Below are 19,725 nucleotides of genomic sequence, written 5' to 3'. Positions count from 1 at the left end.
TTTTCATGTCATTTAGAGCTATTTTTAACCCTACGACCCTTTGACTGGGTCGATTGGAGATGGCCTAACCTAGTAAATTGTTCTCCTTTTTTCTTCAAAATCCCATGTTCTTATATGTTTTGAATCATCAATGTGTAAATGCCGTGATGGGTTCTAACATGCTTGATTTCATCAAGAATGCCCTTAATTCATGTGATCGTGGAATTTAGGTGTAAAACTATGTGTGTTGTATGCGAATGCGGATTTATGGTTTGAAAGGTTAATCAATACGAATGCATTACCTCACTGGTGTAACCCTAAGAAAGAATGGTGTGATGTGAGCTACATCATGAACTATTCTTGACGAATAGCCTATGGCGAGGCGTTAAGAAGATAAGTTTCTAATGAACGCGTCTATGTGTAGACGGTGGCGTGTATGCAAGATGAGCCTCTGTTAGGCATAGAGAAAATATGCGTACGATAGTTATAGAGAAGATGAACAGTTGTTCATAGTCTTGGTAGGGAGAGTAAGCCTATCAAATCGGGAATCTAGGATAAGATATCCAATCTTCTTACGATTATGATTGCATTATCTAATTTCTAAGATATCCTAATTTGACTTGAATTAGGGTTTTCTTACTTAGGAGACAAGTAACATCTTCAATGTGTAGTATGTCAGACTAAGGACTACGCTCATGGGTTACAAGTATTCCAGTCCCTCTTGCCACCCGAGATGCCACATGTTATAAGGACCATTTTTTATAGGGACCATTTTTTATTTTGTCCATACACATGTTATAAGGACCATTTTTTATTTTGTCCATACACATGTTATAAGGACCATTTTTATAGGGACCATTTTTTATAGGGACCATTTTTTATTTTGTCCACCCGAGATGCCACATGTTATAAGGACCATTTTTTATAAGGTTTTCTTACTTAGGAGACAAGAAAATCATATTCCCACATCCTGTATGTTATAGGGACCATTTTTTATTTTGTCCATACACAAAGAAACATCCATATATAATTGGCATATTTATTTTACGAAAGAGGAAGAACATTCCTAAAGGAATACAATTATGAAAATAGGGAAATGATATGCTTGGCATATTTATTTCACGAACAACAACTGCAGCAGGATATCTTTACCATTATCCAAGGAAATATTTGAACCAGCTTGCTGAGAGTTTTGGGTGCCTCTTAAGTCCATCATTGTAATCTATATAGACGAAACCACATCGTAAGGTGTATCCAGCAGCCCATTCAAAATTGTTCGTCAATGACAATGCAAAGTATCCCTTCGCATTTACACCATCACTGCACAAAAAAGGCGAATTTCAAATGGAAGTATGTCTAGTGTAGTGATAAGTAAAAGATATAAGTTAAACCTTATTTAACTTTTCAAAAGAACTTACTCGATTGCTTTTCAAAGATAGTCGAGGTGGTGGTAGTGGTAATCAATTCTATGGGTATCATTGAGGGATTGCGGAAGTGACAATTTGGGATCATTGAAGTCATCAATGCCTGCAATATAATTAATTTTTTATTCGATGTTTTTTATTGACGAAGAGGCGAAGAATTATAGATTCATCATTTCATTCCTATCGATTCAACAGATTGCTAAATGTTTGGGAGTTCCCATCTAGTTTTATATGTAGATCACTTATAGATGTCAACTGCATTTTACACCATATACATGTGAAGCATTAATTATTTAGTTAATTAAGGCTTAAAAATAATTACCGTTCTCAGTAATGTAAATGAGCGGATCATTATATTTGTGCTTTGTGTAGAGTAAAATCTCTTGGATGCCTTTTGGATAAACAACTAGCCAGCTTGAAGCAGCCTGCAACCCCAATTTATGAAGGTAAGTTAACTAAATGAAAAACAATTACTCTTTGAATGCAAATAGTTTAGCTAATTGTTCGATGAGTACCGGAGGACCAAGGGGGACTCCATTAAGCTCGGCTGCCACAACATTTAGGAATATGAGATTTTAAATATTTTGATGAACTTAAATTACTCAAATTAAATAATTGGTTTCTCATTTTGTACTCACTTGATTCAAAAACGCGAGCATCGGTCAAGAAGCTTGCATTTGCAGAATTATTATGAGGTCGATCACTTGAATAATGAGTAGTATAATAATTCATTCCAACAAAATCAAATGGCCCTTTTATAAACTTGGATTCTTCTTCTGTAAATTTAGGTAATCTTTCTTTAACAAGAACTTGCATACTGTGCGGATATTGGCCGCTTGTCAATGGCTCCATAAACCTACATAATCATTGAAATTTCATCAATAAATTTTGTATTATTATCATATAAATGAACAGTTAATTGGGTTGATATATAAGTTTGGAATTAATAAACTTGCCATCCAAACATAAAATCCAAAGATCGATTTGCAGCATTCCAATGACGTGTTGCGTTAGAAACTGGCACAAACCAATTTGTCGCTAATGTTATTCCTATCACGCCTTCTTGAGATGCCTGCACGTCACCACCCAAACTTGATTAGTTACGGTATGAAAAAAGGTAAATTAACCCTATCTCATTAATTTAATATTACAACATTGAGTATTAATATGACCTGATATTTAGTCTTGTACACTTTAACAGCATGTGCATGAGCGAGGAGGAAGTGGTGTGCTACCATATAGGGTTCGGTAGCCGAATCACCACCGTTGCAGTTTAAGTTCTGCCAAGCAGAACATCGCCCGGGTGCTAATTCTCCTTATGCATAGCCAAAAGTAATAAAAGTATATGGCTCATTTAGTGTGATCCAATGCTTTACCCGATCACCAAATAACTTGAAAGCAAAGTTCTACATAGTCTCGAAAATGATTGCTGCAACATGGAAAATTAAAAATCAGTTGCATGCTGATTTTGAAGGTTTACGCATTATAGCAATATACATTTGAATATCTAAACGATCAATCATCAAGAAGATAAAGAATTATTATTAATTAGAGAATCAAAATCTACTACTTACACAATTTGACGGTTTAAGAAACCACCATATTCTTCTTCTAAAGCTTGAGGAAGATCCCAATGAAAGATTGTCGCATATGGCGTTACACCTGTGCATGATCAATAAAAGCAACACGCTCGATTATATAACATGTAACTCTTAATATGCATATATGTATATGTGTGTGTGTGTGTATTTGTAAGGTGGGATGATATATGAGATTAAGCAGTTGCATCACCTTTGTTTAGGAGTTCATTGATGAGATTGTTGTAGCATTGTACTCCTTCCTTGTTCACACCCCCACTTAGCTTTCCATCTAATTATATAATTAAAATTAAACAAGAACATAAGCAAATACATTCGAAAGGGGAACAAAATAGGTTAAACTACAAATATTATTGGTTATATTACTCAGAGCAAACATCATGAATGGACACACTACCACGGCCGGTCCTGAGTTTTTGGATGCCCAGTTCGAAAACTCAAAATGTGCCCTTTTTTAATACTAAAATATATGTTTGAAAAAAAAAAATTTAATGAGGGCTGGAACCCAGTCGAAGCTAGGGGGCTAGGCCCTCACGCCCAAATTATATTACTTGAGAAAATATACAACCAAGGGGGGGAATTTCCTATCATAAATTTCACCTGTTGGTAATTTTCGATCATAGTAGTGTGAGGAAAATTTTCTAGAGAGTTTGTCCTTAGGATAAATGATATTAGTTTCTCGAATTGGTCTCTTTTCTACAAGTCTCTCATTTCTGCATTAAGATCATCCCAAACTCTTGGATCATAAATGTTTAAATGGAAAATAGGTTCAGAAGATTCAATATTTTCCTCTACACCAATATGATCATCATCAACATTTAAATTCACATCACCACATTTTCATGGTCTTCAGACGCATCAGCAACATTTTCTTCTAAATCACTACTATTTTCATGATCATGAGACTCCGCAACAACATTTTGTGATTCTTCACCAACATTATTTTCTCTCAAATTTTCAACTGACTCATTCTTTGTACAGAAAACTTTATGAAGAGATCCTCTTAAACTTTCGGCAATTTCTTTATCCTTTGCCTTTTTTTTTCCTTTTCATATTACCAGAGAGTTGTTTCCTAAAAGACATGGCTTCCATAATTTGTTTGCAAAAATTACCTAAACATGATATAATAAAAATTTCCTATCAAAATTATCATTCCAACACATATTATATATTATAAAAATACTAACACATAGTCTAACATATTATAAAAATTGAACCTAAAAATTGGGTTTGAAATGAAATCAGTAATTCAATTCATCAACAATAACAATTCTATACATCAATTATCATATAATTCTATGTCACTTGCAAAATTTTATATTAAATTATGAATTGATAATTCAAATTTTAAAAATTAGTTTACCTCAAAACTCAAAAGAGTTGGTAGTGAGTGAATGCTCTTGGCACTTGCACTTGCAGCAACCAATGAATGGTGAATGGGCTTGGCGCTGCTGAGGAGGAGGGACAAGGACCTCCAGTCCTACAAGAGATTGCAATTGAAAATGGACTCAGACGGCAGGGAGGGAAGTGGGGAACCAGGGGGGAGGGGGGGTTGGGGAGGGGGGGGGGATATCGGGAAAGGGGAGTAGGGATATGGGAATGTAGGGTTTGTGGGGACCGTGTGGTCCCTTTAAATGTCATTTTGTAATTTTTTTTTTTATATAAAATTAAACCTGGGCCTTTTTTTCACTTTCCTTGGGCTCTTGCCCTCCAGCCCCTAGTTGGGCTTGGGACCTTTTTTTTTTAATACCTAGTTATTTGGGTTTTTTTTTTGTGCCCCATTTAGTTTTGGGCCCTGGACAGTTGTCTTTGTGGCACTGGGCCTGGGCCAGGCCTGCACACTACTTCGTCCCAACTAATTAATGCGAATGCGGATGAGCAACTTACTTGATAACAATCTTGACCATGAGATAGAGAACCTATAAGCATCCAATCTCATATCATTCATAATCTTTACATCTTCCTATATAGAATAACACAATATGTATTATAAGAAAATGCCTCATCTTCAACGTCCTTAATTTTCTTAAGGCCGTAAATTCTTTAATTCTCCTTATACTATTGAATAATTCAGAAGGACTGGAGAACAAAGTTAATGAAATTTTTGAACCTTATAGTGGTGGTATTGATCATTAGCCAAGTTCTTTTCATTAAAGCCTCTCTTTTTTTTCCTTGTATTATGAGAGGTAAAGTTTATGTCCCTTTTAACTAGATGTAACTTTCTTTCGTTACCAATAAAATTCTCTTGTATCGCAGACGTTTGTTAAAAATAAAAAAATAAAAAAAAGTTTTATTCAAGATGGATGGCAATTGCTAATTAGGGCTTTTGGTGAACTGGAATGGTTTTGGCCTTCCTCGCGTGGCGTTTATATAGAGAAAGTATGTATGAGGAAAACATGTAACCCTTAATATTTAATTAAGAACGTGGATCAATACAGATAATAAATAATTAGTAAAAGTATAGATTATAAATAAGTACCAAAAGTCTTCGATATCAATTGGCTAGACACCTTCGCAACACTATAAATAATTTAGAATGTCACGAGAATATAGCCCTATATAATCTAATCTTGATAAGGTCATGACTTGAATAGTTGCATTAAGTTGCCCTATATAATTTAATCGTGATAAGGTCATGACTTGCATTAAGTTGGGAACGTGCACATAGCGTACATGAAACTTAATATCTTGGAGATTTCAATGAACAGATTATGGTGAGGTGAAACTTTTATTAGGGATGGGGTAAAAAAAGCAGGGGTGAAAGTCTATTTCTTCACGTTTTTCCTCCAAACCTATTGAAATGTGTAACAAGTTAAGAGGTATTGTACATACAAAAACGAAGTACTTGTTTGTGGGAACTACTGGATATACTGGTTTGTTAATATTAATGTTGTTCCATATTTTGTAATTATTTTAGAGTTAGATATGTTTACTTCCTGCTTGGAATTTGACAATTTGTTAAGGAAATTCAGCTGGTCTCAGTAACATAATAAAAGACTACAAAAGTGTTCTAGAGGGCTGACCACTACACCAAAATTGTCAAAAAGTGGATTGAAATTGAGATGTATCCCTATGCTAGTTTGGAGGGTCCGCACCTAATCCATCGCTACAGCAAAATTGTCAAAAAAATTAGTTATATTGTAGAAACTGTCAAAAAGTGGATTAAAATAGAGATGCATCCCTATGCTAGTTTGGAGGGTGTGCACCTAATGCATCGCTACAACAAAATTGTCGAAAAAAATTAGTTATATTGTAGTTATGATAGCAGGCAACGGGAACAAAAAGGTTCCACAATTTTGGTTCTAGACTTCTAAGAGAGTAATTAGAATATGAGAGTGTAAAGTGTAAAGTTTTACTTCTAGTTCTATACTTTCTTGGGGCAAAGGTTTTATATACACGAATTCACACATCCATCTTGAATAAAACTTTTTTTATTTTTTTATTTTTAACAAACGTTTGCGATGCAAGAGAATTTTATTAGTAACGAAAGAAAGTTACATCTAGTTAAAAGGGACATAAACTTTACCTCTCATAATACAAGGAAAAAAAAAAAGAGGCTTTAATGAAAAGAACTTGAACCTAACTTTAATTTAACCAAATACTACCATAAACTATTATTTAACCATAAAAACATAAAATTTAATCTTAATGACAAACTATTCATGTACCAGCCCTCCAAACATAAAAGCTGGTGACCGAACTAAAAGCTCAACACAATAATTTATTTATTTTTTTTTCAAACTTGCCCCCTAATGGAAAGCCTGTTACCTTATTAAATATGAAGGTGATGAAATGACGTCCACCATCCCCACTTCCATTTTCCACTGTCGTCCACCATCCCACTTTCATTATTCCAACTACCACACGTGCCAAACTAATAAACAAAACCAATTGTCCTTTGTTTCACTATGGGTAGGTAGAAAACTTGATTTTTAATGTGAGCATTAGAAGATTTTTGTTTTTTTAATTCATAAAATATAGCTATTTTTGTATATTTTTATAGTTCATAGAATATTGCTATTTTTGTGTGTGAAAAGATTTAATGGTCCTGTAATTTAATTGCGGTCAAATTGTTTATTTATTTTTTGTTGCTCAAGACAGTTTTGATACATTTCTCAACTGTCCTTATTTCAATTTTTTTTTCCAGACACTACTCCTGATCCCGTGCCTCGCACTCCTCTCTCCTTTCTTCCCTTCTCTTCCTCCCATTGGTCCACTCACCTCCTCCTTCTCTAGTTCTTCCGCTTCCCATCAAATGGGGACTTCCTCCCCCGTACCACCTTCCTTCCCTTTCTTCTCATTTTCTGATTGGTCATCTCTTTCTTTTAACTTAGTGGTCCCTTATTTCCTTCCCTTACTTCTGATTGGTTACCATTCCCACATGGTGGGAGTTCAAATAATTTATAATCTAAAATGTAAGTAACCAATTTCAAACATCTGTAACTATACCGTTATAATCCGGACTCGCAAACGGTCTTTACCTATGCGTTCATACCATCGAGTACTACGCAAATACGTCAAAAGAATAAGTCATACGCTTCTCTACATGATGGTCAACAGAAGTCAAAGTCCTTACCTTTATTGCATTTTCGTCAATTCACGCTTTTAAAATTAATAAAAACGGAAAATTAGGAACAAGTTGTCACAGTATGAGTTAGTTTGTCGTGGTTTCAAAAATAGTGGGAATTATTTTAAGGGAACTTTAACGAAAAGTTCCCGGTACTGTTCACTTTAACGAAAAACCACATTTTTACACTAAAAAGTCAATCATGGTACTATTCACTTTACCCTTAAATGGAGATGTATCCCTATGCTAGTTTGGAGGGTTTGCGCCTAATCCATCGCTACAACAAAATTGTCAAAAAAATTAGTTATATTGTAGAAACTGTCAAAAAGTGGATTGAAATAGAGATGTATCCCTATGCTAGTTTGGAAGGTTCGCACCTAATCCATCGCTACAGAAAAATTTTCAAAGAAATTAGTTATATTGTAGTTATGATAGCAGGCAACGGGAACAAAAAGGTTCCACAGTTCTGGTTCTAGACTTCTAAGAGAGTACTTAGAATACAAGAGTGTAAAGGGTAAAGTTTCAATTTTGGTTCTATACTTTCTTGGGGCAAAGGTTTTATATACACGAATTCACACATCGATTTTGAATAAAACTATGTTTTTTTTTTAAGAAACGTCGGCGATACAAGAGAATTTTATTGGTAATGAAAGAAAGTCATCTAGTTAAAAGGGACATAAACTTTACCTCTCATGATACAAGGAAAAAAAAAATAGATGAAAAAAGGGGAACATTAACCATATCCCTCTAGAAACAGAAACAAGAAAGATACAAGGAATGTAGGAGGGGGACATTAAACCTAACCCATCTAAAACAAAACTTAAAAAGTAATAACATGTGAAACAAGCTGCAAAAAAATAATATAAAAAAATTTAAAAAAAAAAGATCATTAAGGAGGAGAGACAAGCATGTAGGTTGGGATATTGAGAAAAATTGTTTGGAGAAAATGAGAGAACATATGCCATATTAGGGAACAGTGGCGGATCTAGGATTCTCACATTGGGTGGTTACCACCCAATGTAAAACGTCCAAAAAAAAAATGATAAACTTACAAAAACTAAATAATAATATTTTTCATTCATAAATCAAAGTAAAAACAAAGCTAGGTCATCATGAATAAAATCCCTTCTTCTAATTTGTAAATACTTGCTACTTAGTACTACGGTCTAGTGGTATTCCTCTTCACTTGTAAGTGTTAGGTTTTAGGTTCGATTCAGGTTCGATTCTCGCCAAATGCAAATTTGAACCACATTATTACTAGCCCATTTTAAGGCTAAACCCACCCCCTCCCCCTTAATGTAGAATAAAATCCCTTCTTCTTTCAACTGTTAGTAGTATTCTATATCATGTTCTCGTTCCTGTTGTTACATTTTGCATCAGTAATGTACAATTCAGTTTTACCCCGGCTTTCCCTTCAAGTTTATATCTTCTTTTGAAAAAAAACAACATAATCGAGGCTAAAATATACTCCAATGGCTGAACAGGCTAAGGCAATGGGACAAAGAGGGCAGGATTTCATGGAAAGCCTAAGCATGGATCGGGTCTATGATTACATGTTTCACCTCATCATGGAGTACTCTAAGCTGCTGGACTTCGAGCTAGACATTCCAGCTTCTGCTATGGAAGTATGTGCAGAATCCCTGCTTTGTCTTGCTGACCCGAAACAGAGAGAATGGCTTAAAAGGTCTACCGCGTACCCTTCTCCTAGCCCGCCGTGCACTCTCCGGTCGGCTGATAGTAATCTCATCAAGAGATGGAAGCGGAAAAAACAAGAAACGATGGACGCCGTGGAGGACATGAATCCGAAGGGACGGAGACGATGAAACTAGGATATATGCTGTCGTAGTGTAATAATCCTAATTCTTTGAGTTTTCATTTTTGTAATTAAAATAGTATAATTATTCTCTTCCCATGAAAAGGGTATTATTTTTAGCTTTTTCTTTCTTTTTCCTGACTCTATGATGTTTGGATCAATGTCGATTGCGTGAGTCCACTGCTGCTAGATCCTGGTAGTCTACTCTCCGAATAGCCGCCAAGGTGGTCATTATCCGGAGAATTACCTATGTGATATTCAAGTTATTATTAGGTCACTTGATAAGAATTTTTTAAGATAATGGATTTGACACGATATTATTTGTTAAGATAATTAGTATTATACGAACGACAGAAACATAACCCGTTTACTCGGCCTAAAAAATGTTTGTTTTTGTCCATTGATATTGAGTGTCACAATGGTAGAACACTATATAGATTGATACTATTTTAAAACTCTTGAGAAAATTAGAAACACATAGCCTATTTTAAAAATCATCCCGAACATAGAGAGTTTGAAATGTAACAAGTCCTTATTTTATTTTTACTTTACCAGTAATATATTTAAAGGAACACTTTGGATGCGGTCCCTAGCTATCAATATTCTTTGATTGAAACCTTGTTAGTTTTTAGTTTTTTATTGAGGTCCCTGACATTAATGTAATAAAGTAAGTTACTATTTTTTTTAATTAAAAGTTAAAAATTGAAATTTGTAATTGTTTATATTAATGAGATTTTAAATAAAACCCATAATTTATGGGATTAAAAATAATAAAATATAAATTATACTCTCTATTATATTGTGTGTGTGTGTATATATATATATATACATATATGTATGGGTACATTAACCAAAATTAACAAAAAAAGTTATTGTACCAAAACATGGATACATTCTTAAATCAACGAAAAAGAATGTACCCATATAATTTTAAACATGGATTAAAAAATTTGAATGGATTTTATATTAAAAAAGGTACATTTTACATATAACAAATTGATATATTTGAGAATGGGTACATTTAAGATTAAAAAAATTGAAAAATTATATGAATGGGTACATTTAAGATTAAAAAATTGAGAATCTTTTTATATATATAAAAAAAAACCTAATAGGTACAAACTTAATTTAATTTAATTTTTTTTATTTTGGAAATGTTTGAATTGAAAATTAATTAGAAGTTTAATAGAGGTGTGAGTATTAAACCCTAAATTAATTACTATTTTTTATATTAAAAAAATTATATAATAAACATGTAAATTCATTATCACATTAATGCTAGGGACTTGAATCAAAATTTGAGAACTAATAAGGTCTTAGTCAATAAATAGTAAAAATTAGGGACCGGATACTAATTTTTCCATATTTAAAATACATGTAGAATACGTGTATCACCGAAACTAGTGTGAAAATTTCGTGATTTAAACGTAAAAAAGATAAATAAAAAAACGTAATTTAATGAATCAACCGTATACTAAAAACTCCATTTTAGGAAGAGTAATGATATTCATACCATGTTTTTGTACTACATTTTCATACCACCTTAGGTGGCTATCCACATCACACGCCAACTAAGGTGGTATGAAAATGTGGTACAAAAACATAGTATGAATAACATTACTCTTTTAGGAAAAATACAAGTTGCCAAAAATAGATACGGGAAATTTGAGTAGCAGAGTGTGTGTGTGTATCCCTGTTCCATACCATTATTTATTTTATACCATTTCCATATCATCATCTTCTTCCCCACTCACTTTCCACTATGCACCACCTTCCTCCTCCTTTCTCGCGAAATCTCACATTCCACCAATTCCCCAGAGAATGGCTGATAAAAGCAGCGTCGTCACCGTCTATGGCAAAGGCACTTTAACATTACACATCGCCTAGGGGAGTGGATCCTGTAAGCCTTATATGTATATTCCCATCTCTACCTATCGCAAGGCCTTTTGGGAGCTCATTGGCTTCGTGTTCCATTGGAACTCCGAAGTTAAACGAGTTCGCATGAGAGCAATCCCATGATGGGTGACCCACTGGGAAGTTGCTCGTGAGTTCCTAGAAACAAAACCGTGAGGGCGTGGTCGGGGCCCAAAGCAGACAATATTGTGCTATGTTAGAGTCGAGCCCAGGATGCGGTGGGGGCCCAGGCCGGGATATAACAGGCACCATATACGAAACCACCACCAAGTCTTCCCCATTCGCCATCAAAGTCGGCTTAGCCCAAATGCTCCGCGGTGGCGTCATCATAGACGTTGTCAACCCTGCCCAGGCCCGCATCGCCTAAGAGGATGGTGCTTACGCCGTCATGGCCCTGGAGCGCGTTCCTGCCGATATCTGATCCCAAGGTGGTGTCGCCAGAATGTCCGACCCCCATCTCATCAAAGAGATCAAGCGCTCTGTCACTATCCCCGTCATGGCCAAAGCTCGCATTGGCCATTTTGTTGAGGCCCAAGCATAATTTTCGACGAGGAGCACCACATCAACAAGCATAATTTTCCAGTCCCATTCGTCTGAGTATGTCAGAATCTCGGTGAGGCGCTCCGCAGAATCTGCGAGGGCGCCATGATGATCCGGAAGAAGGGGGAGCCGGCACCGGAAACATCGTAAAGGCCGTTCGACACGTGCGTCACATGATGGGGGACATCAGGGCCTTGAGGAACATGGACGACAACAAGGTGTTCGCGTACGCGAAGAAGATCTCGGTGCCGTACGATCTCATGATGTAGACGAAGCAGCTCGAGAGGCTGCCGGTGGTGCATTTTGCCATTGGTGGCGTGGCAACTCCCACAAACGCGAAGCTGATGATGCAGTAGAGGTGCAATGGGGTTTTCGTCAGGTCGGGCGTGTTCAATAGCAGTGACCCTGCCTGGAGAGCCTAGGCTATTGTGCAGGCTTCAACCTATTATAGTGACCCGGATGTGCTGGCGGAGATCAGCTGCGGATTGGGCGAGGCAATGACCGGGATGAATCTGAATGACGAGAAGGTCGTGCAATTCGCATTTCGGTCTGATTGAAAAGTAAGATTCGAGTTTAGAGCTTTCTGGTGATCTCCAGATGACCAAAAGCTAAAGGTTCCAACTTTTAGAAGAAAACGAACATTGCCCATATATACCATTTTACATATTTTGATTTCTTAGCTGTGGTACGTAAATTTAAATTTCATGGCTCAGTTGGATTTATTTATGGATTTTTTATTTTTTCTTTATTTCCGGATTCTGCATTAATTCAATGTGTTTTGCCCAATTTTAGCTTGATTGTTGATGAAGCATTAAGACATTTGAGTTTGCTAACGCTATTGAGCTCGCGTCATGTCATTTTCCACTTTCTGCTTCTGTTTCAGACATTAGCTTTTCCTTTCTATAGTTCTAAGACTATCTCCAACTGAATGATGGTCAAAGGGCTATGTTTAGCCCTATACAAGAAATTATATTTTCATAAACAATGTCAGACCATATTTTATACCATCTCCAACCGAGGGGGGCAAAAGGTCATAAGCTAAACATAGTCATTTGACAAAAAACTGATCTCCAACCGAGAAGGCCAAACGGGCCAAACATAATTTATTATTTTAATTTAATTAATATGGTTAATTAAATTAAACTACCATATTAAAATAAGGTTTTCGAACATATTTTGAGTGTCACTTGTCGCCAAATGAATAAGCCTCCAAATTTTTTGTTTTTATAATCTCAATAATTTTTCAAATAGGATTTCGAGTGACACGTGTCGTTAAAGTGAGTAACTCTCTTGATTTCTTATCTTTATGTAATCTTAGTAATTTTTCGGATAGGATTTTGAGTGTCATGTGTCGAGATGTAATTGGTTGTGCAATTTTTAGATAGGATCAAATCTTTCTTGAGGTAGATCTTGAAATAACACCCACCCTTTACAAATTTCCCAATAACCATGATGAGTAAAGGGTTTTTTCATGTCCTCCATATACAATTCTTCTGCTTGACGTACCTAGAAAATATAGTTACGAAAATTAAAGGAAATTAATTTAAGAAATTAAATGTAATATAATTAAATATTTAAAATAACTTGTGAAAACACTTATTGGTTGTAGTAATTGGCTCTGCTTTCATTTCTCCTTTCGTCGCTTACCACGGCTTGATGTCATTTATTCAAACTTGGTTGAAGATGTTTTTTTTCATCTTGAAGAACAACTCTCGTGGTTTCAGTGGAGTGGTGCCTTCGTAGAACTCATAGTACTTTTTGGACGTACGAGTCCAAACACATTCACTTGTTTGAGAACTATCATTGACACTATCTTCCAAGACCCATCTATAAGCCCTGCAAAGAGCTTCATCTTCTTTTTGGGTCCAAGCCTTTCCTTTCATTGCAGATGTGGCCTTTTGAAAATTATTGAAAAAATTAAAAGAAAGATTATTGCAAGAGGTAAGATAGTATGGAATGGTGAAAAAGGATGTGAGAAATGGTGTAGGAATGACTTAGGTATTTATAGGAAAAAAATTAGCTTTTTTTTTTTAAATTCGTCCAAAAAATTTTTCAAATTCCAACATTAACCTGACGTCAGGTAGCCGTTGGCAGTCAAGTGGGTTAGGCTGCAGGGCGGGCTGGCTGGCTGGCTAGAAATGGCCAACCAGCTGGCCTGATTTTACCTTTTTGACCCAATGGGGCCCACAAGCCCTTTAGCCTAGCCCTCGATTAGAAATAGTTTTCGTGTCATTCAAAGCTATTTTTAGCCCTATGACCATTTGGCTGGGTCGGTTAGAGTGGCCTAACCTCCTAAATTGTTCTCCTTTTTCTTCAAAATATCATGTTCTTCTATGTTTTGAATAGTCAATGCGTAAATGTTGTGATGGGTTCTAACATGCTTGATTTCATCAAGAATGTCCTTAATTCATGTGATCGTGGAATTTAGGTGTAAAGCTATGTGTGTTGTATGCAAATGCAGATTTATGGTTTGAAAGGTTAATCAATACAAATGCATTACCTCACCGGTGTAACTCTAAGAAAGAATGGTGCGATGTGAGCTACATCATGAACTATTCTTGACGAATAACCTATGGTGAGGCGTTAAGAAGATAAGTTTCTAATGAACGCGTCTATGTGTAAACGGCGGCGTGTATGCAAGATGAGTCTCTGTTAGGCGTAGAGAGAATATGCATATGATAGTTGTAAAGAAGGTGAACAGTTCTTCAGAGTCCATCTTCATAGTCTTGGTAGGGAGAGTAAGCCTATCAAATCGGGAATCTAGGATAAGATATCAAATCTTCTTATGATACCTATTTCTAAGATATCCTAATTTGACTTGAATTAGGGTTTTCTTACTTATGAGACAAGTAACATCTTCAATGTGTAGTATGTCAGACTAAGGACTATGCTTCATGGGTTACGAGTATTCCGGTCCCTCTTGCCACCCGAGATGCCACATGTTATAGGCCCAGAAAATCATATTCCCACATCCTATATGTCATAGAGACCATTTTTTTATTTTGTCCATACACAAAAAAACATCCATATGTAATTGGCATATTTATTTTACGAAAAAGGGAGAGCATTCATAAAGGAATACAATAATGAAAATAGAGAAATGATATGCTTGGCATATTTATTTGAACCAGCTTGCTGAGAGTTTTGGGTGCCTCTTAAGTCCATCATTGTAATATATATAGATGAAACCAAATCGTACGGTGTATCCAGAATCCCATTCAAAATTGTCCAACAATGACCATGAAAAGTATCCCTTCACATTTACACCATCACCGCACAAAAAAGGCAAATTTCAAATGTTATTATGTCTAGTGTAGTGATAAGTAAAAGATATAAGTTAAACCTTATTTAACTTTTGAAAAGAACTTACTTGATTGCTTTTCGAAGATAGTCGAGGTGGTGGTAGTGGTAATCAATTATGTGGGTATCATTGAAGGATTGCAGAAGTGACAATGTAGGATCATTTAACTCATCAATGCCTGCAATATAATTAATTTGTTATTTGATGTTTTTTATTGACAAAGGGGCGAAGAAATAGATTCATCATTTCATTCCTATCGATTCAACAGATTGCCAAATGTTCGGGAGTTCCCATCTAGTTTTATATGTAGATCACTTATAGATGTCAACTGCATTTTACACCATATACATGTGAAGCATTAATTATTTAGTTAATTAAGGCTTAAAAATAATTACAGTTCTCGGTAATGTAAATAAGCGGATCATTATATTTGTGCTTTGTGTGGAGTAAAAGCACTCGAATGCCTTTTGGATAAACAACTAGCCAGCTTGAAGCAGCCTGCAACCCCAATATATGAAGGTAAGTTAACTAAATGAAAAACAATTACTCTTTGAATGCAAATAGTTTAGCTAATTGTTCGATGCGTACCGGAGGACCAAGGGGGACTCCATTAAGCTCGGCTGCCACAATATATAGGAATATGAAATTTTAAATATTTTGATGAACTTAAATTACTCAAATTAAATAATTGGTTTCTCATTTTGTACTCACTTGATTCAAAAACGCGAGTATCGGTCAAGTAGCTTGCATTTGCAGAATTATTATGAGGTTGATCTCTTGAATAGTGAGTAGTATAATAATTCATTCCAACAAAATCAAATTACCCTTTTATGAACTTGGATTCTTCTTCTGTAAATTTAGGTAATCTTTCTTTAACAAGAACTTGCATACTGTTTGGATATTGGCCTCTTGTCATTGGCTCCATAAACCTACATAATCAATGAAATTTCATCAATAAATTTTGTATTATTATCATATAAATAAACAGTTAATTGGGTTGATATATAAGTTTGGAATTAATAAATTTGCCATCCAGACATAAAATCCAAAGATCAATTTGCAGCATTCCGATGACGCGATGCTTTAGAAACTGGCACAAACCAATGTGTCGCTAATGTCATTCCTATCACACCTTTTTGAGATGCCTGCACATCACCACCTAAACTTGATTAGTTACGGTATGAAAAGGCAAATTAACCCTATCTCATTAATTTAATATTACAACATTGAGTATTAATATGACCTGATATTTAGTCTTGTACACTTTAACAGCATGTGCATGAGTGAGGAGGAAGTGGTGTGCTATAGGGTTCGGTAGCCGAATCACCGCCGGTGCAGTTTAAGTTCTGCCAAGCAGAACATCGCCAGGGTGCTAATCCTCCTGATGCATAGCCATAAACAATAAAAGTATATGGCTCATTTTGTGTGATCCAGTGCTTTACCCGATCGCCAAATAACTTAAAGCAAAGTTCTGCATAGTCTCGAAAATGATTGCTGCAACATGGAAAATTAAAATCAGTTGCATGCTGATTTTGAAGGTTTATGCATTATAGCAATATACATTTGAATATCTAAACGAACAATCATCAAGAAGATAAAGAATTATTGTTAATTAGAGAATCAAGGTCTACTACTTACACAATTTGACGATTTAAGAAACCACCGTATTCTTCTTCTAAAGCTTGAGGAAGATCCCAATGAAAGATTGTCAAATATGGCGTTACACCTGTGCATGATAAATAAAAGCAACACGCTCGATTATATAACATGTAACTCTTAATATGTATATATTTATAGGAAAAATTAGTATCCGGTCCCTAGTTTTTATTGTTCATTGACTAACACCTTATTAGTTCTTAAATTTTGATTCAAGTCCCTAGCATTAATGTGATAATGAATTTACATGTTTATTATATAATTTTTTTAATATAAAAATTAGTAATTAATTTAGGGTTTAATACTCACACCTCTATTAAACTTCTAATTAATTTTCAATTCAAACATTTCCAAAATAATAAAAAATTAAATTAAATTAAGTTTGTACCTATTAGTTTTTTTTAATATATAAAAAGATTCTCAATTTTTTAATCTTAAATGTACCCATTCATATAATTTTTCAATTTTTTTAATCTTAAATGTACCCATTCTCAAATATATCAATTTGTTATATGTAAAATGTACCCCTTTTTAATATAAAAACCATTCAAATTTTTTAATCCATGTTTAAACTTATATGGGTACATTCTTTTTCGTTGATTTGAGAATGTATCCATGTTTTGGTACAATAATTTTTTTTGTTAATTTTGGTTAATGTACCCATACATATATGTATACACACACACACACACACACACAATATAATAGAGAGAATAATTTATATTTTATTATTTTTAATCCCATAAATTATGGGTTTTATTTAAAATCTCATTAATATAAACAATTAAAATTTTCAATTTTTAATTTTTAATTAAAAAATATAGTAACTTACATTATTACATTAATACCAGGGACCTCAATCAAAAACTAAAAACTAACAAGGTTTCAATCAAAGAATATTGATAGATAGGGACCGCATCCAAAGTGTCCCATATTTATATGTGTGTGTGTATATATTTGTAAGGTGGGATGATATATGAGATTAAGCAGTTGCATCACCTTTGTTTAGGAGTTCATTGATGAGATTGTTGTAGTATTGTACTCCTTCCTTGTTCACACCCCCACTTAGCTTTCCATCTAATTACATAATTAAAATTAAACTAGAACATAAAGCAAATACATTCGAAAGGGGAACAAAATAGGTTAAACTACAGATATTATTGGTTATATTACTCAGAGCAAACATCATGCATGGACACACTACTTCGTCCCAACTAATTAATGCAAATGCGGATGATCAACTTACTTGGTAACAATCTGGACCATGAGATAGAGAACCGATAAGCATCCAATCCCATATCCTTCATAATCTTTACATCTTCCTATGTAGAATAACACAATATGTATTATAAGAAATGCCTCATCTTCAACCTCCTTAATTTTCTTAAGGCCGTAAATTCTTTAATTCTCCTTATACTATTGAATAATTCAGAAGGACTGGAGAACAAAGTTAATGAAATTTTTGAACCTTATAGCGGTGGTATTGATCATCAGCCACGTCCCCATTGCTTCCATCACTGATTTTTTCTGTAATTAACCATATAAAATTTTCATTATCGTCATAAACCTCATGGTTTAGGCCTCGTCCCCCATCAATGTCTAACCCTTGTAAACCTTAAGAATAAATCTGTATTAATCAAGGTTCAATTCAATCTGGCACCGGTGTAGGTACCTGGATACTGGTGGGTGAAGTTATCCCATATATATGCTTGGTCCTTTACCACCTTCATTCCATGCACCTTCATACTGAAATTAATTTACACATATAAGAGTACAAAATGAGCATGTTAGTATTTTCCTGCATGTATGCTAATAGGTCTGACATTAAATAAAAACCCTAACAACTTATTAAGTGCAGAAACACAAACTTGGTAAGATGCTGAAGCTGAACCAAATACAAAGCCTGATGGAAAACTGCTTCTGTTCAGGGAAGCACTGCTATAACGACTAGGTATAACAGCAGTAGTTTTACCATCTGCCGCTGCAAAGCCAGTTATTAGTAGCACACCCAACAGCAGTGACTGTAACCTCATTGCCATTGCTAATTAGGGCTTTTGGTGAACTGGAATGGTTTTGGCCTTCCTCGCGTGGCGTTTATATAGAGAAAGTATGTATGAGGAAAACATGTAACCCTTAATATTTAATTAAGAACGTGGATCAATACAGATAATAAATAATTAGTAAAAGTATAGATTGTAAATAAGTACCAAAAGTCTTCGATATCAATTGGCTAGACACCTTCGCAACATTATAAATAATTTAGAATATCACGAGAATATAGCCCTATATAATCTAATCATGATAAGGCCATGACTTGCATAGTTGCATTAAGTTGCCCTATATAATCTAATCGTGATAAGGTCATGACTTGCATTAAGTTGGGAACGTGCACATAGCGTACGTGAAACTTAATATCTTGGAGATTTCAATGAACAGATTATGGTGAGGTGAAAACTTTATTAGGGATGAGGTAAAAAAAGCAGGGGGTGAAGTCTATTTCTTCACGTTTTTCCTCCAAATCTATTGAAATGTGTAACAAGTCACTAGAGGAAAAAAGCTCATTTATCACGGTGGATGCCCGTGATAAATTGCAATCTACCACGAACATTATGCCCGTTAGTATTCTGGATGTGATAGAAAGTTTTTGTTTCTACCACGGACTATGCACGTTATTAAATGCAGTGTAACAACGGATTGTGCCCGTAGTAGATTGGGATTTAACACCACGTGCTATTGCCATTGTGGATTACAAATTGATCACGGCTAATGCCCGTTATAAAAAAAATTTCAAAAATTAAAAAAATTAAAAATGATTTAATAAATTAAAAAAAAAAATATATATATATATATATAAAGATATTTATATACAAAATTGCAAATTTAACTTTATTAAAATTCATATATTCAAATATTACACTAAAATTAACAACAAA

At 34.7% G+C, this 19,725-nt stretch overlaps 3 pseudogenes; 1 reads left to right on the top strand and 2 right to left on the bottom strand.

The window, feature by feature from the left end:
* Window positions 1-1,002: 1,002 nt before the first annotated feature.
* On the bottom strand, window positions 1,003-3,383 carry LOC108170163 (beta-glucosidase 12-like; annotated as a pseudogene).
* Window positions 3,384-11,202: 7,819 nt separating this feature from the next.
* On the top strand, window positions 11,203-12,392 carry LOC103427110 (probable pyridoxal 5'-phosphate synthase subunit PDX1; annotated as a pseudogene).
* A 2,521-nt stretch (window positions 12,393-14,913) lies between these two features.
* Window positions 14,914-18,842, bottom strand: LOC103427152 (beta-glucosidase 12-like; annotated as a pseudogene).
* Between the last annotated feature and the right edge of the window lie 883 nt (window positions 18,843-19,725).

This window comes from Malus domestica, chromosome 03 (assembly GCF_042453785.1).
Source record: "Malus domestica chromosome 03, GDT2T_hap1".
Taxonomy (NCBI): Eukaryota; Viridiplantae; Streptophyta; class Magnoliopsida; order Rosales; family Rosaceae; genus Malus; species Malus domestica.
Note: the sequence above shows the minus strand (reverse complement) of the source record. Positions and strands in the feature narration are given on the sequence as shown.